The sequence below is a fragment of the Nilaparvata lugens genome, chromosome 7 (genome assembly GCF_014356525.2).
Source record: "Nilaparvata lugens isolate BPH chromosome 7, ASM1435652v1, whole genome shotgun sequence".
NCBI classification, from domain to species: domain Eukaryota; kingdom Metazoa; phylum Arthropoda; class Insecta; order Hemiptera; family Delphacidae; genus Nilaparvata; species Nilaparvata lugens.
In genome coordinates, this window is record NC_052510.1 from 9,825,815 (window position 1) to 9,852,158 (window position 26,344).

Genomic DNA, 26,344 nt, shown 5'->3' on the forward strand with positions numbered 1-26,344 from the left:
TTTGGTACCCCAAAATTTGCGTCTGCGTCCAAACCCCTCCCTGTGGGCACCGCTGCTTAACCCTGCTCCTATAGCTCCTGCCATACTATGGGGTGAAACATCTACTGAAAGTTTTAATTATTTCCGATTATTATTTTCATTATGATAGAGATAGAATAAATTAGTTGAAATTTTCATGAGAATTTCAATTGCATTTCATCATTTCTAAGTAAAAGCTTGAGAACTTGAGTACAATTTAATCATTTTTACTTATAAATTCGAAGATAATACAAGATACCGTACTGTAAACCTATACTTCTAAAATTCCAATAAACAAAAAAGTGAATGTAGTAGCATAATTCTTAGTACAATTATTTTTAATTTGCCTAGTTTACAGCATCCCATTTGTAGCATGTTACTGGTTCTCATAATATTGTATAGTAAGTTTGCCTGACAGGTATAGTGCGTACAGGAGTGTTGTGCAGTAGGTATGGTAAGGAAGAGTGGGATAAAAAAGCAAGAGTAGTACTGCAGTGCGCATGCGCGGCTGTTGGATGTGAATGAGTTTTGCGTTCAGTTGTTTGTAGACTACCGTCGCGTGTGTTGGTTGTTGCCATAGTTTGCTTGTTAGTAGTTGCTCCCATATACACGCGGTCTCTCCTCTGTTTCTGATAGGCACAGTGTCGGTTACGGCTCGATTCACGTCGGTTTTTGGATTTTGCTTCCTGCACAGGATTCCAATGTATCGGGTGAGTGGTCGACAAATTTTATTTGAAATGTTTATTCTTATATTTAGTTGGTTACTTTGAAGTTGAAATATCTACTACGAGATCTGAATAGAGAGTACAGTAGTTGACACCTAAAAGTGGAAGATTTTGTGACTTTCAAAATAATTTTTATATAAAGTAAGTTGAGTGAAAATTGAAGTATAGTAGGCTATTCATATTCAAAATTCAAAATGTTTTTTACTGCCGTGAACAAATATACGTGTTATTGACAAAGTCATCAGGTGAACATTAGGCTATACCACAAAGTTGAAGGAAACAATTTCATTCTCTGTGGCTATACATACATTTTGCATTTTTGCATACTCAAAAACGGAGAAATATTCACAGCAAACAGTTCCGGTATATTTATAACAATTACGTATTCATTAAAATTATATTTATTACAATTCCAATCAATTTCATTCATATTCATATAATATTTATGAATAGCAATAAACACCATATCGACAATATTGTCATACAAAACTACTGTCAAAAATACACAACGAATCACTAACATAAAATGTACAATGAGTGAGTGGGTAGGCCTATCTGCTAGGTTATGATTAATTTTTTGTTGACATCTGAGTCCGTAGCTGGCAAAATAAATTTTGGGACCCTCTCGTATCTCATCAAATACTTATACTAATGTAGTTGAACAAAAGTACCAGTACTGGTATATAAAATTATCTAGTACATCCCAAAAATGTTCACTCATGATACAAAATTCTGTGAAATTGAAGTTTTTTAGTTAGATCAATTTTTTCGGACCAGTCAGAACTTATTTCAATCAGATTATTGTAAGGAGGGGTTGCCGCGTTGCCCCTGCATTAACAACAATCGCTAGATTTGTGAGGAATGTGAACTTCCCTTTTTCATGAAAAACTAAATTAATATTCAAAATTCATTTCTCCTATCCAATATATGATGTTGTTATAGTCTAGACACAGTGTTTCGACTTATAAACTCTGTGTCCAGACTACAATAAAGTTATTATGAAGTGTTCCGTCATGGAAATCAAGAGCAATTTAATGTTATGGTAAAAGCAAAAAGAAAGTAAATTTGAAAGTTTTGTATTATTACACTTCTCCTTTATATAGCCTATATTTCTGTATGTTTTGAATAGCATTTTCTTACACAACTGCTTGCAGTTGGTTCAATTAACTAATTGAGTGACAATTTTCACACATTTGTGGTGCGTTCCTGCAAGTACTGCTTGAAACGCGTCCTAATTCGATCGAATCAATGGTATATTGAAACTGGAACTTTCCCATTCAACAGAATCCCAAATGATCGAACATTTTTAAGAATAATCCCATTCGATCGAAAACGTTGTTTGTCGCATTGAGCCGAAAGTGTTGAAAGTCCCATTTGGCCGAAAGTGATAGGTTTCCCATTTGACAGAAAGTGATAGGATTCCCAAACGACCGAAAATTTCAAAAATGCGAAAATGAATTATTCGGTGACAAATAAATATTTTTTGTCGACTGAGATTCGGTCGATTGGGATCCCACGAATTACAAATCAATACATACTGAACTCGATTATTATGCTTTACGTGAATATTATTAAAAATAGTGAAGGAAGGGATTGGCCCTGCAGATAATCTATTGTGTCGTTCTCAAATTACGAAGAGTAAATAGGTGACGATAGTTCGGTAAACGGTTTAGGTGACCACTTCAGGGCAACTCCACTTTGTATCAGTTGTTGAGTTTCATAATCGCTTCTTAGCCGTTCGGAACTCACTTCTGGTTACTGTAAGTCCATTCATCTCCTCCCAACTTCATATGGACACATACTGTGAATGAAGCCAAATCAATAATTCAATTTATTACAATATTAAGAATATGATTGATTTTTAAATTGCAACAAAGTATTGGGATGTTGTTTATTTTCCTTAACAAAAAGTCTATTCCCAAAGCTGTAATCTGTCATTGTTATCTTGAGAAGATGGATCTTTTCATCTTTTTGAGTTAATCTGGTCTCTCTCTATTATGTTTCACTTCCCTCTCTCTCCCACACTCCTACTACACCCTCCTTTTTTCTCACTCACTCGCCCTCATCTCTCTTACTCACTTGCCTTCATCGCTTCATCTCTCTTTCATTTTTTGAAGGAACATTTTCATCTCAACCCCATTGGCTTTTAGGACCTTTTTCGTGTTATCCACTTGACCACAGATCGAGAGATAGCAGTTTTGATTTTCTGACAAAAACTCATTTCTAGATTGTTTATTTTTTGTAGCTCTGGGGCTTTTATCTCGTTGCTAGATTCACTCTGACAAGAGCAGGGAAAAGGCATCAATAATATTCTCTGTTGAAAAAAATTGAGTTGGAGTGAGAAGTTATTGTGTCAGAGTGATATTTTGGTATTAGAGTTTGCATCACTCAAAATCAAAAAAGAAAAACAAAACAAATTGAGACGATAGTTTTGCTGGGCCCATTGGAAATATCATGGCAGAAATGACAGTATCCTAAAACATACGTACTATTTCTCTTATCGATTAAATATTCCATAATTTTATTCTATTTTTTATCAATGAAATATTTTATTATTTCATTCTATTCCTTATCAATGAAATGTTCAATAATTTTATTATATTTCTTGAATATTCAATTATTCGAAGAGCTTTAGTAATATTCGAACTAGGAAGTTTATAAAACTAGACACCCTTCCAACAAGGTAACAAGATACTTGTTCAATCTTTAGAAATTAGAATCAAATATTTAAATTAACATGAATCACAGACTCCGCATTGGTCACTGAATTTAAGTTATTATTAGCACTATAATCCTACAAGTGAATGGGATTTTCCTTCTTCTTAATTAAAGCTCACGATCAGACATTGTAAGTCTTGTGAGTTTCAAGTTCTTTTGTACTGTTGATCATTTGATTTTTGTTAATATTACGTAGTTGTATGTAGAATAGAATAGAATAGAATGACTGCCTTTATTTTATACCTGGGAGGGCGAAGTAAGGGCGCAGTCGGCCCTCTTTTACACTTAACCCTCAATAACCCTTAACCCTATCATTTTTATTCATTCATAACTCTACCTTCATTGTATTATCATTCATCCCATCATCATCACCTAGGCTTAAAATACTTCTAGGAAGTCGCCTTTGTAAAATAATAAATAAATGAAAATATGTACGGATATGTACAAAAGATAAATACATTTCACAATAATTAATTAAATAAAATAATTGCTAAATATTTTCACGATATTCTAATAAAATCCAAATATATTATGATATTATCAATAAATTTTTCATGTTAGAGCCGTAGAGGCCACAGGAAGTGAAGAATTTATAAGAAAATAGCGACAATTAGATAGTGAACCGAGAGGCGCGAACGCTATCAGGAGATAGCGCTTCTGTGATTGGCCGAGAGCCGGAAACTATTTCGTATTCGGACGGTTGACAGATCGCATGAGAGGCAAAATTTCGTGCTTGGCCTTCACGGTCAGGTGGGCGTTTATTAATGAGGGGTGTGGCCGGTCCTACATCGGCTAGGCTCGGTTCCTCCTTGGATCTCTTCTTACTCCTTGGATGTCGCAGATCAGGTTGTGCTCCAAAAAATAATTTGTATGTTCCGATAGCGATGAGATGCGAAAAGATTGGGCTGTGTTGTAGAATAGAGAAACAATAGCGTAAGTAGATATCGGATGGAATTAAATAGAGAATGCATTTATTCAAATGCTAATTAATATAGAATTATTATTTAACGAAAATCCCAAATAAACGCTGTAAATCACCCCGAAGACTTCTGCTACAGCAGACATTGACAACAGGGTTAACAGCTGTTAGCTGCAGCAAGTAGCTGTTAACCCTGTTGTCAATGTCTGCAGTAGCAGAAGTCTTCGGGGTGATTTACTGCGTTTATTTGGGATTTTCGTTAAATAATAATTCTAAGTAGATATCCCATGGTATAGGGCGTTTATGTCGCAACTTTTACTGTTATCTCAAGCCGATTACTGTTTATTATTGTCAAATTTTACTGATTTATTGGGGTGAGAGTGTATGAACGGCACAATATGAGAGACTACCAGTGTCACACAGCTTCACGGGAAAGAATTACATGAAATATCAGCTTGAGATAACAGTAAAAGTTGCGACATAAACGCCCTATACCATGGGATATCTACTTATGCTATTGTTTCTCTATGGTTGTAGTGAGATTCGCTTTTATAGTCGGTGAAATTTTTTTATTCGCTTTTAACTGTCAGCTTTGATAGAATGGGAATGATTGATGTTATTAATAAGGAATGCTGACAGTTTGGAGTGAATCTCTCCGTAGAAAGAACATACTGGACCTACTGATTGAGCTGTAGTGATGTTCACGTTATAATGGCAGTTTTTGATTAGCAATGGCATTGCTATCCTTGTCTATCATTCAGCGGATTTTCCTGGAGGGTTGCCTAGATTGCACCTGGCGCATGAGGAGGCTGTGCTCTGGCTGAGGGAGTTGAACGGCATTTGATGTTAATCCTAAAAAAACTGATTAAGGTTGAAACTATTGAAACTGACCCAGTTTCATGTATATTAATTAATATTTTATGTTATGACAAATCCAAATTGGTAGGCTCTATTTTGTACGCTTGACTTTTGTTGCCCTAACCACTGCGACACCATACGCTTATATATATTCAGCGGATAGCGATATCTCTTTCTCGCTTTGCTCTGTTGCCAGATCGTCTTTTAACAATGTAGAATTAATGATTAATTAACAAAATATTTCAACTCAATTATAAAATTTCATTATGGAATTATTAAAAAATATAATTTCTTGCTTAATAAAATATAATTGATTATTTAAAGGAGAATGAACAGTTGATATAACATCAATTAGCCTGTATCAGCCACCGTCCATAGAAGGCATTATGGAAAAAAAACATTATGGAATTATTGAAAAATATCATTTGTTGCTTAATAAATTATAATTTATTATTTAAAGGAGGATGAACAGTTGATATCGTTTTTCTCCAACTATTTTTCAACGTTTTTTAGGCAACGTTTTTCTCCTATCTATTGTCTAAATTCAATATTTTCTAAATTTGCTGGCTAAGTGGTTTGTTTCGGTTTTGTATATGTTTGGACTTTTTAACATCAAAATGAACTTTATTCCGAAGTGAAAAGTGTAAATTTAAAGTATTGTGCTCACTATAACCTTAGTGTCCGGTTTCCCGTTAGGAACTTTGAACTATATAACTTACGGCGAGGTGGAGCTACCCTTGGGTCTCCCCACCATTCAAAGCCATACACTAATAATAATTCTCCTATCTTTCTCCACTGCCATTATAACGTGGACTTCAGACCTATTGAGTTCAGAATCACAAATATTTCTCCACCCGATAGTAACGAGATGGAAGAGATTGGTCTCTACTGATAGAACGTAGTAAGGAACCACACTGAACTAGCTTGAGTTCGATCATGTTTTTCTGATAGTCATGATGGATTATTGTTCTCGCAGAACATTGTGTGATCAAAAATTCGTCTTTTCCTGATAGCAGTGATATGGGAAAATATTAGAATCTGATCTGATAGAACGAAGTACTGAACCTGCTAGGATATAGTGAGGTCCACGTTGTATTGGCAGTGGAGGAAGATAAGAGAACAACGTTGCCGATCCACAGTCTTGTAAATTCCTTCTATAGACGGTAGCTGATACAGGTTTATTGATGTAATATTAACTGTTCATTCTCGTTTAAAATAATTAGTTATATTTTATTAAGCAAAAAAATATTATTTAATAATTTAATAATGAAGATCTCATAGTTAAGACAAAATATTTAGTTAATTAATTATTAACTCTACATTGATAAAAGACGATCTCGCAACAGAGCAAAGCGAGGAAGAGATAGCGCTATCAGCTTTGTTGAATGATAGACGAGGATAGCAATACCATTGCTAATCAAACACTGCCATTATAACGTGGACCTCACTATAGGTTGATTTTGATGATGTTCTTTCTGATAGTCATGATGGATTATTGTTCTCGCAGAACATTTTTTGATCGAAAATTCGTTTTCTCCTTATAGTAACAATATGGGAAAATATTAGACTCTGATCTGGTAGAACATTCGTAGTACTGAACAGTCATGTTAGGATAAGGCCTATCATCTGATAGTACCTACTGAACTTGTTAATTAGCCAATTAGCTTGTAAAAGAGCTAAATAATTATTAATTCTACATTTTTAAAAGACGAGAAAAAGCAAAGCGAGAAAGAGATAGCGCTATCCGCTCTTTTGACTGATTGAGTTCGATGATGATATTCCTTGGTGATAACGATGATTGATTGTCATCAAAGATTGAAAATATGTCTCAGTTTACTTTTACGTTTCAAAGCGAGGACAACTGATTTTGCGAGTTATCTTCAATCTAATCGCTAATCAAATACTCTCTACCTCTCCTCTAGTGTTTAGTTTCGTATTGTTGCCTCAACTTCACTCATTATTCACTTCAGTTCTTCAGTTTTGCTTGATAATTCGGTTGCATTTGAGATCCCGATGTGAAGAGTGCTTGTTCGTTCAAAATTTTAGATCTTAATATCATAAAAAACTATGATTCGCGCGTTGAGTCATTGAGTTGAATAGTGGAATAGTGCATGAATAGTGAGTGTCAGAGTGAAATGGATAGTGGAATAGTGCATGAATAGTGAGTTTGAGAGTGAGATGGAATAGTGCATGAATAGTGAGTTTGAGAGTGAGGTGGAATAGTGCATGAATAGTGAGATTGAGAGAGAGATATGAATAGTGGAAGTTGAAGCTTATTCGAAGAGGAAACGTAGCCTACCCTCTCATCTCATTTTCCATGACAACCAGTATGTTTTTGTTGTCCAAATTCTACATATCAAAACCCTTTTAAAAACCAATTACAGTATTCATTTCAATGTGGCATCCTATTTATTTGAACTTGTGATTATCATTTAGTTTGAAAACCCCCTCTCATTTTCCATAGCAAACCGGTATGTTTTCGCTGTCCAGATTCAACGTATGAGAACTCTTTTGAAAACCAATATAAAATCTACTTTATTTCAATCAGGTAGTCTTTTTTCTTTAGGGCTACTTTTAATATAAATAGAAATACAAATCTCAGTACCCTTTTAAATTATTTTATCACAACATGTTTCGGACATTCATGCCATTTTCAAGTGATATAACTTGATAATGGCATATCACTTGAAAATGGCATCAATGTCCGAAACATGTTGTGATAAAATAATTTAAAAGGGTACTGAGATTTGTATTTCTATTTATATTCAATCAGGTATCCTATTTTCCATTGAACTTTTGATTATCATTCAGTTTGAAGTTCTCGGACGGATTTAACTTGAAAACTCATTCAAGTTGAATCTTCGACCAGGCAATTGCTCAAGGGATCCTGTCTATTGTTCTATGATTTGTATCAAATTGTAATTGAATGTACAACACTTCCCCGATCTTCGAAAACTGCCAGTCACCACAGTCATTCATACATCTTTTAAGCATTATCAATTAATCAGCAAAATTGATTTTTAGAGTAAATATCGCTCAACTACTGAATGATTAACTTTCTGTGAGCTATGCTACATTATTCGCAATCACCATTATCAATTCTTGCAAGCCATAACCTTTTAGTAACATGGGTGTTCTCAAACCTATTTATAGATTGAACACTGCTCTATGTACTACAGTATTTTTATTTCAATGTTATCTATGTCAAGTGACTCTATGAAGTGTTAACATACCTATTTATATTTTTTACTTTTTGTGTATTTGAGAAGTTGTTATTGTGGTAATTATTCATATTAAATGAAAAAGACTAAGAAATTGTCAAAAAACCACAGATTTATTGATACTTAGAAAGACCGGTTTCGGTTATTACACCATTGTCAATCTCTGATAAACCTCTTCTAAGTATCAATAAATCTGTGGTTTTTTGACAATTTCTTAGTCTTTTTCATTTAATATGAATGATTACCACATTTCAATTTGATACCTATTTATAGATTGAACACTTCTCTATGAACTCCATGTTTTTCTATGTACTTTATGTGAAGTCACTCTACCTATTTATAGATTGAACACTATTCTATGAACTCCATGTTTTTCATGTACTTTATGTGAAGTCACTACCTTTTTATAGATTGAACACTACTCTATGTTCTCTATTTATTTCTATCTGCTCTTTCACTCTATGTCAAGTCACTCTATATATGGCCTAACTCAGTGACGATTGTGTGGTTGAAGCCTGATTCACAATTCTGCGATTATTTAATGACAGAAAATATTCAGTTGTGTCAATAAGCTGCTTGCACATATTTGCCATCTGAAACGAGAACTCCACCGTTGCCGATGACGTGCTTTATGCGATCTGCTACTAGAATTGATTGCAATATTGTTTATGTAACAACCTTCCCGTACAGATCGTATTACGTGGACCAGTAAGGTAACATGAATTTATTGTTTTCCGCCAGTAGAAGCACGGACTTGAGACTACTGTAGTCTGGATGAAAGTGAATATGGTCATACATGTAGATCACAACTTTTTTCCAGGTTGTCCTTCACGACCCGCTGCATACCTCCAAGTGTACCAACGCCATTATTGTTGGCAACATTGTTGTAGGTTGTTTCAGCTCAAGTTGAAGCAATGTTGTGAAAAGTATAAAAATTTCCTTACACTATTTCCTCTCTTTCCTCCATTGATGCACGTTTACTTCATTTTGAAATTTAGATATTTAGGAAATAAACTCTTGTTCTTGTCTAGTGTTTAGAAATGAGATCCTTCGTATGATTTTGTTGAACACGATTGTTGAAATCTGGGATTTAGATATTCAGGGAATAAACTCAATAAACTATTATTCTTGTCTAGTGTTTAGCAATGAGATCATTCGTATGATTTTGTTGAACACGATTGTTGAAATCTGGGATTTAGATATTCAGGGAATAAACTATTATTCTTGTCTAGTGTTTAGAAATGAGATCCTTCGTATGATTTTGTTGAACACGATTGTTGAAATCTGGGATTTAGATATTTAGGGAATAAACTCAATAAACTCTTGTTCTTGTCTAGTGTTTAGAAATGAGATCCTTCGTATGATTTTGTTGAACACGATTGTTGAAATCTGGGATTTAGATATTTAGGAAATAAACTCTTGTTCTTGTCTAGTGTTTATAAATGAGATCCTTCGTATGATTTTGTTGAACACGATTGTTGAAATCTGGGATTTAGATATTTAGGAAATAAACTCTTGTTCTTGTCTAGTGTTTAGAAATGAGATCCTTCGTATGATTTTGTTGAACATTATTCTTGAAATCTATACTCTGATTTCAACTGCTTGGATTCTAACTTATTCTGATTGGGATTGAGACTCGCTTGTCCTTGTGGTGGACGATGTAGGCCGGTTCTAAAGCTCTTTAAATCAAAGTAAAGTTTTAAAAGTAAAAGATCATATTAAGGATACGTCTCCAATCTTGAATGTATTAGCTCATCACCCTTGTAAAATTCTTAGATTCCAGAAGAGATCGTCACTACTGCAAAATTTTTGTAAATTTTCGAAGAATTTTGAACTTTATTTATACACTAATCAATTACCGGCGATTTTACGAAATTCAACGGTTTGCAATTCCACACATTAGTTTGTCTCGAACCCTGAAATACATTTTTAGAGAACTTTGGGTCTGTTGTACAAAACTCCAGTAGAATAATTTATCAACATAAAATGGTTTTGTCGTATTATCATAAATTATCGTACTGTATTTCGCATTTTCATAGGTTCTTCTGGGACACTGGTTTTACTCCGGTAGATTACATAACAGCAAAACTTTGTATTATCCATCGTAGGAAATAATGTATACTGTACTTGTCACCTATACTCGAAACTGATTTGTCATGAATAAGCTGTGTTGAATGGTTGAATCTGAATATTATTATCCCCTTCTCACACTGATTTGATTAATGTCACCTGCTGCCTATGTCCTTAGTCACAATTAGCTGAGAATAATTGCGAAATAAATAACTTAGTACTGTGCTATTCAGTGAGTGTGTCAAGATGCCTAGCATGAAATTATTTCAAGTAGGAAACTCCTCTTCGTCTTGTTTCAAGAGCAATTCAAGGTCACAAGGTGAGGACACATTATTTGCAACAATACAAATCGAAAGTCATTCACTGTAGGTGTCTCATTATCACTCCCCTGGTCGAGACTGGAAAACTCTCAGACTTCTCCACGTCTTTCATCTGAGTACCTGTACAATATTTTCAACCTTTCGTTGTGTAGGGATTGAAAGTCTCTCCAATAATTTATTATCTTTACGGTGATATAAATTGTATAGAAGCTGAAAAAACTAGGGAGAGAACTTTCTAATTTGTTTGAGAGCTTAATTAAATGAATGAATGATTTTGAATGAATGAATGAATTTATTTATTTGCCAAAAACAGAATGAAATAATACTATTCTTGTTCCTGTTCTATTTATCGTGTAGATTTTACAATGAGTAAAGCAATTAATATTCGTAGTTACACGATTGATTAAAAAGAAATACGAGGACTACTATAGAGATATACCAAACTGTTACCTTCGGTTCAATGAGAAGTATTCATGTTTTTCTTTTTTTGCTAGGTATGACTAGTAGTTCTGTGAACAGTAGACCTCGCGCTCAGTAAGTTACATAGACCTGTTGTTATGCTTTCTCAAAAGTTAATAAATAATTTATCAATTTAAAATGTCTAGAAAAAATCCTAAATAAATATAGAGCCTTTGTCCTATCGTACCGTGACGTGTCGTCCCGGAATGTGAGTGTGAGCGCTGTTATCAGGTCTGGCTGCAACTGTCTACAACGTTGATGGAAAGATACATTTTCAAGATGTTCGATGTTTTTGAACGGATAGTATTATAAATAGTCAACACTGTCTACTAACGTTGATGGAAAGATACATTTTCAAGATGGTCGATGTTTTTGAACGGGAAATATTATAGTCCACTAGACAGCTGATTTATGATGAATAATTCTATAGTCTGATTTTTACGGTAATATTGGCGTATGAAGGAGGCTCCTTTTTCCTTTTATATTATCCTTGAAATGCAAAATTTCCAAAAACCTTGTATATACGTCGACGCGCAATTAAAAAAGGAACATACCTGTCAAATTTCATGAAAATCTATTACCGCGTTTCGCCGTAAATGCGCAACATAAAAACATATAAACATTTAAACATTACAGTAAGAGAAATGCCAAACCGTCGACTTTAATCTTAGACCTCACTTCGCTCGGTCAATGATATGTCAAAGGGAATCTGAACATAGCAGCTTAGAGAATGTTTCCTATGTTACTCTGTGCTATTAATTAGTCCTCTGAAATATAAGTTACTATCAACTAGCTTCCGAATCATTTAATATAAATTTTAGATCCAATTATCTATTTTTTATATGTTTCCTATTATGTATCCATCTTTTTATAAATTTCACGTAGATGAAATTGAACAGTACATCAGTAGCCTTAATGTAACAATGTAACACTTATTCCTGACAGAGCTGCTCGCAGGCATTGAGATAAATAGAGTAATTTCAAACCTTAATCACATTATTAATTAGATTCGAAAAATTGAGAAGCAAGAAATCCTATACTATTGAACGAGCAACTTCTGTTTTTATGTTTATATGTTTAGATGTTTGGATGTTTATATGTTTGTATTTCACCGGATCTCGAAAACGGCTCCAACGATTCTCACGAAATTCAGAACATAGTAGGTTTATAATATAAAGATTCGATTGAACTAGGTCTCATCCCTTGGAAAACTCGCTGAAGGACATCAAAAGGATAATTATTTCGTCGTCTGTTGGCGATAGAAGTGAGTGAGCGAGTTCATGTGTTGTGGACTGTGTCAAAATTATAGCTTTGAACTTTTGTAATCATTCAATCAGGTACTTAGTGCCGGTTGCAAAAAAACCGGGTTATTTGCAATCCTGATTAATTCCAGTAGATCTCCATCTTTTTGAAATGGTCTTCTCTGATTTGGTTCACGTGAAGTTAATCAGGATTAAAATTCAACCGGCTTTTGTGCAACTGGGTGTTTGTGAGGAAAATTTTTGCCTTCCCCTTGGGAATTAATCTCAATTTACTGTGATTAGATAGAACATTTCTGTATGAATGTTATTATAATTTCTTCTTTCGTGATATATTTTTTATGCTTTCGTACTCCAGAGCGAAGCTCGGTCCCCGAAATTAACACTACACCATGATATAGAAGTTGACGAGAAGAATGACAAGACTAGAGGAAACAAAATAAGTAAAGAGATTAACATACAGAGAATATTCTCGAGATAAATGTTGATGTTGTAGATATAGACTGTAGTGATGTTAGTGGGTTTTAATAGTATATTACTCTCGAACTTTTCGTCCTGGCTAGTACTATAACACTGATTATTTTGTAATCCCACCAGGACCTGGATTATAACCCTCAATTGCTTCGTAATTGGTATTTTTATACTATAATACTGAGCAATTTCCAAATGGTATCCAAGAATTCCAGTTCGTATTACCCAAGTAAATTACAAATTTGTGACGGTAGTTCTCAACTGTAGGTAGCGATAGGTGGGTTTCCTCCCTCCAACCTCGACCATAACCTTCAGAACTGACCACACCAAATATTATCACTGATTCTACAAAACCCTCCTGAACTACCATATCCAGCAATCACCATTGAGAACATGGAATCATTGTATTTCACGCGCAATTATCTTCGAAACTTGTATAATCCCAGTTGTTGAACCGTCCCAATATTCCCCACACTTTATGGCTGGCTCATTTACGCTTACATATTCATTAGATCGGGTTAACATGGTTTTAGAGGTCTGTGAAGTTGTTCGAATTGTCGCCTGTCACCAGCTGGCTCAGATCTTTGTTCATAAGATAGTAGACTTGTGATGCGCGTGCACACTAGCGTCAGGTGATTAATTTTCAAAACGGCAAGGAAAGTTGTGTGAGTGCGCCACACCAGATTTTTACTTTTACTTTTCGCTAACTTACGCCACAGAATTACAAGGAATTATAGGAGTTTTCTCTGCTTACGCTATTGTTTCTCTGTGGTTTTACCCTCTCAGGGCCGTTTCAAAGATCAAAGCTCAGATTGATTTGAATCAGCTGGTGGCTTAATATCAAAACGAACAACATTATAAGAAACGAGATTTAATACTAACTCAATCTAGTTTAAACTACTGGAATCCGTTAAAACTAGCACTGTGCAAACGGCACTAAAAAGGATCTAGTTATAGATGATTTGTTCAAATTCTAATACACAACAATATTGTTAATCATGCCATATCTACGATTACAGTATATTTTTTTCCTACTGTAGGTAACTGTAGGAAATAGTTATTTGTGCAACTAGTGCGCGAAGTCCTCTGCTGCACTCAAGAAACTATTCCGCACTCGCCTTCGGCTCGTGCGTAAACGTTTCTTTCGGTGCAGCAAACTGTCACTTTGCGCACTAGTTGCACAAGAAACTATTTCCATTCCAGTATCCTTCACCACAAAAGCATGTTATGTTGTATTGTAATGCCCACAATAATGTATTCTATCTTTCATAGATCTGACTTCTTGATTAATTTTTTATGTAATCTTTTCCTCATTAATTCAACTTAAATTTAGAAACTTGACAATTACTTTACGAATTCAGTTACAACTCATTCGAAATTATTTCTCAATCAAGAAGTAATTCGTAATCAAAAAGCAACTGATTTTCGTATTTTGGTTTGAATTGGCTATTGCTGCTGTATTAATTTATCTTCTATCAGAGACAAACGATTTTATCAATAGTACTCCGTTTCTAAATGCTTTTATGGTACAACTTGAGAATTAGTGAGACTGAAACGTCATCGATCACCATTCTTTGAGTATGGCCTTTTCAACAGTTCAGTTACTCTTCGATGCCCTCTTTTCATAGTTGTAAAAATTTTTGTATTAATTTATCTTCTATCAGAGACAAACGATTATCAATCATTCTCCGTTTCTAAATGCTTTTATGATACAACTTGAAAACTAGTGAGACTGGAACTTCAACGATCACCATTATTTGAGTATGGCCTTTTCAACAGTTGATTTACTTTTCGATGCCCTCTTTTCATAGTTGTAAACATTTTTGTCAAAGATTCTCAAGAAGTGACCCTTGTCTTCGAGGCGGTCCCGCTCATTCCGTTATAACAAAGAGAATAATTTTGTAAGGCATCCTCCAGTATTTTTGTCAATTATTTTGCCACATGTTCCTCACATGTGGGTGACAGACGTCATCGCAAACGTTTGTTTTCTTTTTCTCAACTTCTTTGTCATGCCATCAAGAGTGTCTTGGTGACTCGAAGCACCAGGGTCTACAAATTTGGGCTCCTTTCTTCTCCAAGTTTTTTGCTTCATTTTGTGTCCATTATTTAGTTATTATAGTGTTATTCAGGAACGAGATACTTGTGAAAAAATATTTTGAAGTTGTAGGGTTTTTTTAGAGACAGTCCACTGATTGTGAGCAATATCATAGAGGAAAGATAGCGTATCTATCTACTTGTATAAGTTGTCTCTTGCAGTATCTTCGACTAGCTCAATTCATTTCCTCATTTCTTGATTTATTGCTTTGTTGAAAAATATATCACAGAAAATAGGAAAAGCTTTCATAGTCTTATCAGGATTACTGGCGGTACTATGATGAATATTATTGATCTAGTCAGGATTAGTCTCTCGCATTTAGATTTAATATAGACAAACGTTGTATTTGTATTTATGGAGAGATCTCTATGTGGGATGCCGGTTATTGATTTACTTTTTTCCGTTAATAAATCGTTGATTAATCAATTTATCTCATGCGTTCTCGAATGTAATCAATGTTGCCAACTTATGGTTTCATAAGTGTAATTTATGACGTAGTTTTCCACGCAGTCTCTCAGCATAGTAGCTGACTTTGTCTGCCGAGACTCACTTCAAATTGTCAGCATTGATTGAATGGGAAGTATTGTTGTATTTGAATTAGGAATGCTGACAGTTTGAAGTGAATTTCAGTATAGCGGTGTTTTACAGTGGCTTAAGCTTTCTAAAGCGAACTTTTCTCATGTGGGCGACTCAACGAGATCAATTTAAATATTCATAGATTTCTGGGTGCCAAAAACGGCGCAAACTTTGTGCACTAGGCTATTGGATTTCGTTTTACGCCTCTTCCATCAGGACATTGTTAATTATCAATATCTGTTTCGCAAATTTCCACCTTTAGGCGTTCTAGTGTTCGATTGCAGAATACTACGATAGCTGGTTACGACATAGTGTAACTTTATTTTATTGAGTTTTAGGCTTGTAAGAATTAAAATCACAAAAGAGGTTCAATCTCAGAAGTATTTTAGAGCTTAGACATTATGTTACTCAATTTTATAGATTTGTCGGTTTGTTAAAATTCATATTCCAAATCGGGCTACATCTAAAAATTAAAAATACACGACCTTTTTTCTCAGTTAATCCTATTCCAAGGATCCTCTCTATAAGTTTTGAGTCTGGTGAGTTTTATCGAAGCAGAAATGTCCGATGTGAATAGGCTACCGATGAAAATATGAATCAAAGAGCATTTAGTATACAAATATATATATATATATATATATATATATATATATATATAGAATTTCATATTTATTAATTTATAAATATGAATCATAGAGCAGCCTTTATAAAGACAACCTACGTGCGTAGATTCTGCTTCTCGATGAATAAATAAATGGCTTCCAATAATTCTTCATGATATATCCTTAATGCCGGAATTGTCATGAAATGCTATTCTACTGTTGCCATGGAAATAATATCTTGACAATAATTGTATTTGAGAAATGGATTGATTCAATCCTGTTATCACCGCTGAATATGCTGATTTAATAATGAATAATACCCACATTTAAATTGTTTAAGCAAATAATAGTTTGAAAATCTTGAGCAATAATAATTTTTCTCTCTGTAATTTCAATAGTCTTTAATCAAGATTCCAAATTTTTTTGAGCCCTTATCTAGCAGGATTCTATAAATCAGTAGTAATAGTAGTTATTCTAGTGTTAGTGTAAGTTATATGCTTATTTTGTTACAAGAAATATTTGGAGCCTAATTTTTAATCCATTTCTCAATATAGAAATGTTAAGTTCAGTCAACTGCAAGAAAAATAGTTTATTCCCGATGTAATCACTAGTTGAGAAATAATTCTGTAGCTTTCAGCAAATTTAATGATAAGAAGATTGAAAGGACACTTGAATTACTTGAAAAAAATGCTTGGTTCAAGATTATAAATATGTGCAACGGAGTTTTATCTGAAACTGATAAGAGTAGAGTTATGAGGTTGATATCAATTAGGTGAATTACCGAATCTGAGAGTCTATTAAAACAAAACTTGGAATTTGTTTTGCACTTGAAAGTAACGGCGCTTATCTGGCGAATGTCATTCATGAATTTCTGTCATTCTTCCGTGTTCCCGAATGCCATGTAAACAAGCTATAAAACCAAGTTATTAAAGCAGAACTTGTTTGATGATAATATTAGACCTACTTGGCATTGACCTGGTCTGGTAAATGAAAGATGGAATTTTGATTGAAGCGCTGTGTCTTTAAGGTTCAATTTCGCTTTCATTTGATTGAACACTTGATTGGCTGTGCAAAAAAGAACAAAATAATGGGAACACTGAATTAGAATTGGAAATATTTTTCCTTGTGAAGAGGGAAATGAGTATACAGAATAAAACCATGAATATTATTGTCATATTCTTATAATTTGTTTGCAAGTATAGCTCTGGATTGAAAACGATGGAAAGCTGCTTACCAATCGCATGATTGAAGCTAAAAAAGAAGATGCTTTGTTTGATTGGTGATGTCTTGTTAATTTGAAAGAGATGAAAACCTAGTTAAGCTTTATTTGCCGCATGAGATTTTATACCTCTTATGGTGATAATAGTTGTGAATGGTAATCAATGAAGCTAAGGTGGGTCCCAGACCACTCAAATTGATAAATAAAAGAATTGAAAGTACAATGTTGCTGTGAAACCTACTATAAGGACCGAATCATTTTCATCAGGTTTTGATCAAATTCTGACCAGTTCAATCAATTGCTTGTTCATAAAAATTTAATTACAATTAGTTCATTAATGTTATTAATATCGGGGCACCGAGCTTCGCTCGTTATGAATTTCGGGTATGCGATATTTTGATTTTCAACAGAATCATTCGCTCACTTTTCACTATCCACAGACGACGAAAGTCTCAGCTGTTTCAGCCAAGGATGAATTATTATCCTTTTAATGTCGTTCAGCGAGTTTTCCCAAGGATGAGTCCTAGTGCAATCGAATTTTTATATCATAAACCTACTATGTTCCAAATTTAGTGAAAATCGTTAGAGCCGTTTTCAAGATCCGTTGAACATAAATAACCAGATATAAAAATATAAACAGATATTCAAAAATTGCTCGCTTAACATAATAGGATTAGGCCTACTGCATGTAAAATTTCATCCAAATGTACCAAAATTGATTGAAAATTCATGTTCAAGTTGTAAAGCACTATCAATTCTTTCTACTGATACTAACAGCTATGAACCGATGCTGGAAGAGTTTAATAGATTTTCAATAGCTTACCATGCATGAGAAATATTAGCCATTATTCATTGCTTTTAAATGTATTAATATATAACTCAGTCAATGCCAAACATGAAGCCATTTCAAATACATATTTTTATCAGTCGCACAAGCCGAGCACGTTTGTTATGAAAAACAAAAGAGAAACTACAATAATTTTGATAACAAGTGAAATAAACAATCTTTCTGTCGATGACAAAACTGTTCAAAGGCAGAAACACCGTTCATTAAACTTTTCGTAAAATAAAACTCTAAAATCCTGATCAATATGAGATAAATATATGAATCATATATATGTCCCATATGACCAGGTGACACTTTTCTATCTTACCAATCATCATCTAAATTATAAGTCTCGACTTGTCATGTGAAACTCGTCGGAAAAAGAGAAGACTGAAATCGGAAAAGTTTGAATCCCTGTCAGTATATATTGAATGACATATTGACAAGAGCAAAACAGCTCAATAATCAACATGGGAAAATTTAATGAGAAATAGTAACAAATGCAAATTCTTGATCAGAATCGACGGAATTGAGGAATAAATAATTCCATGTAACAAGAATTATTCAAGTGACGTGCGAACGTGATGTGAATATCCATTTGATCAGCATGCGGTTATAATTTTTAATGAGGAAATAATAATCACACCAGCTTGGTGAATTTAATTCTAAGCGCGTTTATAGTGATCAATAAATCAAGTTGGAATCAATCATAAAACAATTATACGCTCGTGTAGCCCGGAGATGCTAATAATAGGCTTTATTGCCGTCAATCTCATAAATCAATCACAGGCACTATTGTAGTTGGACACTGTATTGTTGAGTTGCTTCTAAATAAACAGCTAGAAAACACTCTGGAATTTCATAGGTTGCATACCTATTATCTATACTCCTGCCTAGAATACACGAACTATTAGAACAACTATTCTTCTATTCAAATTATAATTTTGCCTCGTTTATTGTAATGGTATCTAGTCCTTAAACGTTGTCTTCAAGGTTAAATCTCAATAAGATTCGCCCACCTATAGTTTTGTAGCGTTCTTCGGGCGCACAATGCACGTTTTCAATACGTGCTGTGTTGGGTCAACCTTTTTCTAGCGTTTTCTCATTGTTGAAGTGCAATCACCAGTTAATGCCAAATACAGCACCTTATTACATTGAATTATTCAAGACGTTAAGTGCCATTGTTGATGTAATAACTTTTAACTAGCCTGATGAAGATGGCTCAATTGGTTGTCTTGTGTGAGATGTAGGAGTCAATTTGGAATGTATAGGATCAATCAAAGCTGAAGGTGAAGTCCACAGTTCTTGTGGTTATCTTATCTCTAGGAGGTACATAGTAATGGCCGTTTCATTCAGAAAATTCCATTAATTCCTTGGGTATTGAGTTAAGGGTATTTAATCGTTTTTCTGTCTTCACCTACGCTTCCCGGTCCATTGCTTCTGAAGAATCTCGCAAGACTTGACAAAACATCAACTCACGCATTTCACTTTCCATCAGCTGATGCTCAGCTTATTATATCTGTATCTTGGAGCACACGCATTTCACTTTCCATCAGCTGATGCTCAGCTTATTATATCTGTATCTTGGAGCACACGCATTTCACTTTCCATCAGCTGATGCTCAGCTTATTATATCTGTATCTTGGAGCACACCCATTTCACTTTCCATCAGCTGATGCTCAGCTTATTATATCTGTATCTTGGAGCACACGCATTTCACTTTCCATCAGCTGATGCTCAGCTTATTATATCTGTATCTTGGAGCACACGCATTTCACTTTCCATCAGCTGATGCTCAGCTTATTATATCTGTATCATGGAGCACACGCATTTCACTTTCCATCAGCTGATGCTCAGCATATTATATCTGTACTGCATCTTACAGTTTTCTGTACAAATAGATAGTATCGGCTGATGAAGAGCGAATTACGCGTGTTCGTGGCGCAAAAGTCTGTATACAGTTTTAAATTGTTGCTTTCCTGATTCTTCAAGATTCTCCTTTTCCAGTTCAATCCTGCCAAAAACCTCAGATTTTACAATTTAAATGTAGGAGTGAATATAGTATAGAAATGATATTTTTGTAATAAAAGTGTTGGACTCCCAATAGTATAAAAACGTTTCTTGGCTCGATTAAAAATCTCAAGACAGGGTTTTCAGAACTAGTATGAAGTAGGTACTGAACATGATTAAGCTTATTCTGAATGTAGAAATTCACTATGATATAAGCTCCTACTAAAAATCTGTGACTAAAAAAGCTTGAGGAAGAAACTACAGTGTCAGCCTATTTTATCGGCCTCCAATAACATGCATGAAGAATCGTTGATTGGAAAATAGGGTCGTAAAATTCAATGGAGTTGAGTTGTATCTTGTATTCTCAACTTGTTGACACCTCTAGACGAAAACTATCGCTAGAAGAAACCGTTAACTACATAGACAAGTGAGAGATTCATAGTGCAACAACTCACATCTCTTTTTGCCTATAAGTTAGGCCTATAGTCAAACACTAGTCCCGCTTTGAAATTCCAGCGCCAAAAAAGTGGTACACAAGAGTTACGTAAATTTTGAGTCAGTGTGTTGGTGAAAGCTGAACTGTTCTTTGATTTAGAATATTATCTAGAAACTAATAATAAGCAGCTAGAATCAAATATGAGGTGCAATATATGGGGCTCGGTTATTGTTTCTATTTCTTGTATGTTATCAATGTGGCCTATCTCTAGGGGGCTTGGAATAGGCTATAGGTGGAGCATACAAACAATCAATTCCTTGGGTTTAGTTCATTATTATTTGTAGAATGTTAATAACGTTGCGGTAGCTCAGTAGATAAATTCCCGTTTGATTGTAGCTATTTTCTAGCAAGAGTGTGATTAAAAAGGAAGTGTTATAACTTGTTATGCTTATAGAAGAAGAATAATTTATATCGAATAATATAATGATAGCGGCTACGTAATGGACGACTCCTCTAAATCGATAGATGTTAACTAATTTTAACTAATGAATTATTTACACTCGATCTATACAGGTTTTGCTATCAATGGAGATGATAATAAAGCATGAAGAATGCGGAAATACAGGGTGAGGAGCATAAATCTACTAGTGATTACTGCATAATATCAAACTTTCCAATAACCTAAAAAGATAAATTGGGTACTCTGGGTGTTTGATTTTTGAATAGGATCTGAGAAGTGTTTGGAGCATGGTCAGAGTTTTCCTGTGGCTGTGTATGGTTCAGTTTCCTGAATGATTGAAACGCTGGTTTTGTTGAATTCATTCAGAAGATTTTCCATTTTCAATGTTTCTAGTATCTACAAGTTTACTAATAGTTCACTCGACTGTGTAAGGTTGAGTTTCCTGAATGATTAAAAAGTTGGTTTTGTTGAATTAATTCAGAAGATTTTTCATTTTCAATGCTTCTAGTATCTACAAGTGTACTAATAGTTCACTCGGCTGTGTAAGGTTGAATTTCCTGAATGATTGAAAAGTTGGTTTTGTTGAATTCATTCTAAACGTTTTCCATTCTCAATGTTCTTAGTAGCTGCTAATCAAATCAAATCGTTTATTGCACAAAAAATGTATACAGAGTACAACAAAAAGGAAAACAACTTTGTGCTACATGTCGGCAAAAGAAAACTTGTGTTTTAAAAGTTTGCTCACAAAAATATACTAGTTTTCAGCTTCAAAGACATGTGCTTCTAAAAATGTACCAATTCTACAAACACACTAATTCAAACCCTCTAGGTTTACGGAGCTCAAGCTTCCAATTTACTCCTCGTAACAATATTTCCAGTCACAATCAATCCTCCACCATATGAAACTGCACTCATTTCTTTGTAAGAAACAACTTGTTGATTAATCGAGAAGTTTGAAAATCCTTCATTCTCAATTTGTGGAGAATCTCCCAGTTTCCACCATACAATACCTATGTTTTAAATTCAAACCCTCTGGGTTTACTAAACTCTAGCTTTCAATTCTCTCCTCGTAAGAATATCCCCAGTCACAATCAGTCCTCCACTATTATGAAATACCACTTCTTTCGTAATGTCTATCAATATTTCCATTACCTATATATCCTATATTGATAGTGATCTTTGACATTATGGTTGTGTTCCTCATTCAACAATATTGGAATTTAATAATATTCCATCAACTGGACTTATTGCTATGAGATGTTCAAGTCCAGTACGCATAATATACATCAGTATTATTATTACGATGATGATCATGATGGAGATTCTCATCAAACTCTAGCACAGGTCACCTCCAGTCCAGCATCAACTTGTTTACAATAATAATCGTTATTGTTTCATCTTTTCATATCCGTGCCAATAACAAGTATATTGATAGTACTTGTGATGTTGTCTTTGGAAAACCGAGGAACTTTAGTAGCCTGAGGAGTTCAGTTGTGAAGGAGAGTCCGTGTTTTGGTTACGGTCAAATGGAAAGTCCCCAAGTACTCAACGAAGGTAGATAGATAATGAATACTGAACACAGCAAAGTACCGCCGCGACTTGTAATTTTCGCTCGCCACTTGCGCGCGCGCACCTTACATACACGAGCGCAATAATTTTTATAAAATATTATCCTCCCACATTCCGAAGGTGATTGTTTTGTTGTTTTATCTTTATCTTGTTAAGTTTGCTCTCCCTGTGTGTGTATAGTGTATGCACTGTACTGTATTATCTAGGGTATTACCTAGCGGTTGGACAATGCGCTTGTTTTCAATTATGTAATTGCATTCTATTCGTGCCCAGGCGACAGGACTTGAGAATCTCGTGACTTTGAGTTGTGCTTGTTATGAAAATGAATGCAGGCAGCGGAGGACACCGCTGTATGGATTTGCATTTTGTTCCACATTCAGTTTACAGTGTGGGGAGGATGAGGTTGTTACGGTTAAGAGGTTGAAGGTTTTTGATAATCGAGTCTTATAAAATTTGAAATGATTTTAGATGGTTGATATGGGAGAGTTTTATAAAAGTTGAAATAATATTAGATGGAAATTAAAGGTAAACAATAAATTAAAATATATGATGCATCAGATTCAGTTTGCAGTGTGGGGAGGATGAGATTGTTCACGGTTAAGAGGTGGAAGGTTTTTAAAATCTAGGAGAGTCATATAAAAGTTGAAATAATTTTGGATGGAGATTGTGGGTAAACAATCCATTAAACTATCATGCATGGGAGATGGGATTAGAATTCTACATCTAGTTTGCAGTGTGGGGAGGATGAGGTTACTACGGTTAAAAGGTGGAAGGTTTCTGATAATCTAGGAGAGTCTTTTTGGATGGAGATTGAGGCTAAATATTCATTAAAGTTTGATGCATTGGATATGTCATATATTTCTAAAGTCAGTTATCAGTGTGGGGAGGATGAGGTTAAAAGACGGACGATTTTCAATAAATTAGAAATATAATAATAATAAACTTTATTGCCTAAAACAATGCATACAAAATAATAGTCAATCATCTAGAACATAAACTAATAATAATAAATAATACAATTATGAATATTATACATTTAATTTGCTTGACAATAAATACTCTCATGCAAGGGAAGCTTCCCTGTACGCATGGAGGAGTTGCTGCAGACCCTAGAAACTCTCTTATATCTTATGGATATTTAAATTATCTTTAATTGAGCTTTTGAAAAATATACATCTATTTAAAGAAAACAATTGCAGAGTGTGTGATATTGTAGAAATGAAGAGTATAGAACACTGATAAATTTGTACAGAGGGTTGTAGATTCTTGGCATTCTTGATGGAGTTGAGCAGTTTTACTTCACATCTTTAATTTGTGTAGGCCAATCCTAATTTGTTACAGATTCGAAGGATTTATACAGTATACCTGTGTTTAGGGGATTGATTATGTAGCAACTAACATTTTTGACAAGAAGCAATTGAGTGATGAAATCTAACGATGTTTCAGAAAACTTAAAAGCTTCCAAATCAAGTAAATTTGCAAGTCTCTGAGAGTTGAGTGATTTTTGTACTTTTCTCAAAGTTGTCTTTTTTCTTCAGGGTTACTTTTGAATATAAATAAAAATATAAATCTAAAGTTCCCTTTTCAAACTAGTAGCCGAAACATGTCGTGACGATATAATTTAAAAAGGGTACTCAAATTTATTTTTTCTTAAAGTACTTGAGACTCTTGAAATTCCAAAAATTAATTGAGAACTATTCTATTCTATTTGATCTCATGACCCAGCAAATGCTGCTGGCTAGTGACAGATTTTAGTATTACATCCATTACAAACTGTCGACTAATCAGAAGAGAGAGTAGGCGGAGTTGAAAATATCACCCACCATGTGCTGCTGTCTACTGGATGAATTTTGAGTTAGTTTACAAACTGTTGTCCAATCAAGAGAGAGTCGAGAGTAAGTTAATTACCCAACAAGATTAGTGTTTCCACCTATTGAAAAGCTCTGAGTTTATTATTTTTCAAACAGCATGTCAATAGGGCTTCCTGAATATTTGATTATAGCAAATTACTAGTACCCTTGTATTATTTCAAAATAAAACTCTACTAGTTTCGACTTTTATGTTATTGAAACTTGAGAATGACATAAATGTCGGAACTAGTCGTGCTTAGTTAAAAATAATGCACGGGTACTAGTAGTCTAATTCTATGTGAATAAAATTAATAAATAAATGAGTTTATTTCCTACTCAAATTACAAATTAAAAAAGTAGAAATTAAATAGTATCTTGAAAATTATACTGATACATCATTTTACTTGTTATACTTCCGATCAATCAGGCGTGAACAGCGAAATCTTTTAAAAGTTCTAGACCGATTCTTGAAAAATTAGTGATCTTGACTTAGTTATGACTTGGAAAACGCAAAGTATTATTATTGTGTAGGTTGGAAATCCGGAAATCAAGGTCCCCAAATATGAAAAATTCAAGGGTGAAGTCTTAAAACTAGTAGATAACGGCTTACCTTACTTTTATGATAATCCTTGATGTTTCTAGAGCATTTTATTGCAGCTCGTCTCATATATTGATATGCCGCTTTGTAGAGTTGTAAACTAATTTGCTTTTCAAAAAGCTTCTTATCAATATGAAGTTTGGGAGTTTCACATTCTAGTCCATTAACCCATGGTATACAGTTGAGTATCTTTCATCATTTTGGGAACCAACAAATATTTTTATTTCTGAAAACTTCCATTTTCATTGAAACTAGTCGCATTAACGGATGCTTGAGTATCAACAGTTAAAATCGGGATTTTTTGAAGAAATAAAGCGATTATTATCACTAGTCTCATTAACGGATGCTTGAGTATCAACAGCTAAAATCGGGATTTTTTATAGAAATAAAGGGATTATTATCTTTAGGCGGCGAAATGTTTTAAAAGTTGCCTACTTTGTTTCAAAAAGATTCAGAATAATTGATATTGTTGCTAGGTAGTGTTGCTATTTTGGAAGTAGCCGGTGCTTCATTGATAATAACAATAAATTCCTACTAACTGTTCAAGTTTTTTTTCTGATAACTTCTGAAATCCTTGAAAATGGCCAGCTAAAACTGATAATGATATTTTATTTCTAGTCAACATTCTCCAACTTATAACAAAACAGGATAAAAGTAGAATTACACTTCTTTTCAATCAGATAAGCCTTGATAGTGCAGACTTAACAAATCAGTCTAATGAGGGTACAAATTGATAGAACTCTAATAACTTATTTACGTTTCTAGTTGAGAAGCAGTAGTAGTTACATTAGTGACAAATGGTGATAATTGCAGTAAAAGCTTTTGGCGATTTGTATGTTAATTTCTTTGCATTCTAATTTCAATTACAACTCACTTATCAGTTGATTGCTGATTGAAATGGAACTCAACGGTTAAGGTACTTCTTTCACTCATTACTTTATTGCCGCTATGAATGTCTGTTGACACTTTATCGACTTGGCAAATGAACGTGATTATTTTCTTGCGATTTGATATTTTGACTCTTCATGGTTTTACTGATGATTTCTGCATTATCCGTCTCAGTGT

At 34.1% G+C, this 26,344-nt stretch overlaps 1 protein-coding gene across 1 annotated transcript in view; it reads left to right on the forward strand.

Moving 5' to 3' along the window:
• The first annotated feature begins 549 nt into the window (after window positions 1-549).
• LOC111046660 (inverted formin-2-like) overlaps window positions 550-26,344 on the forward strand; it is a 225,795-nt gene continuing 200,000 nt past the window's right edge. The window contains 1 exon segment of the mRNA XM_039433649.1: window positions 550-728. The gene's annotated coding sequence lies outside the window, so the exon portion shown is untranslated.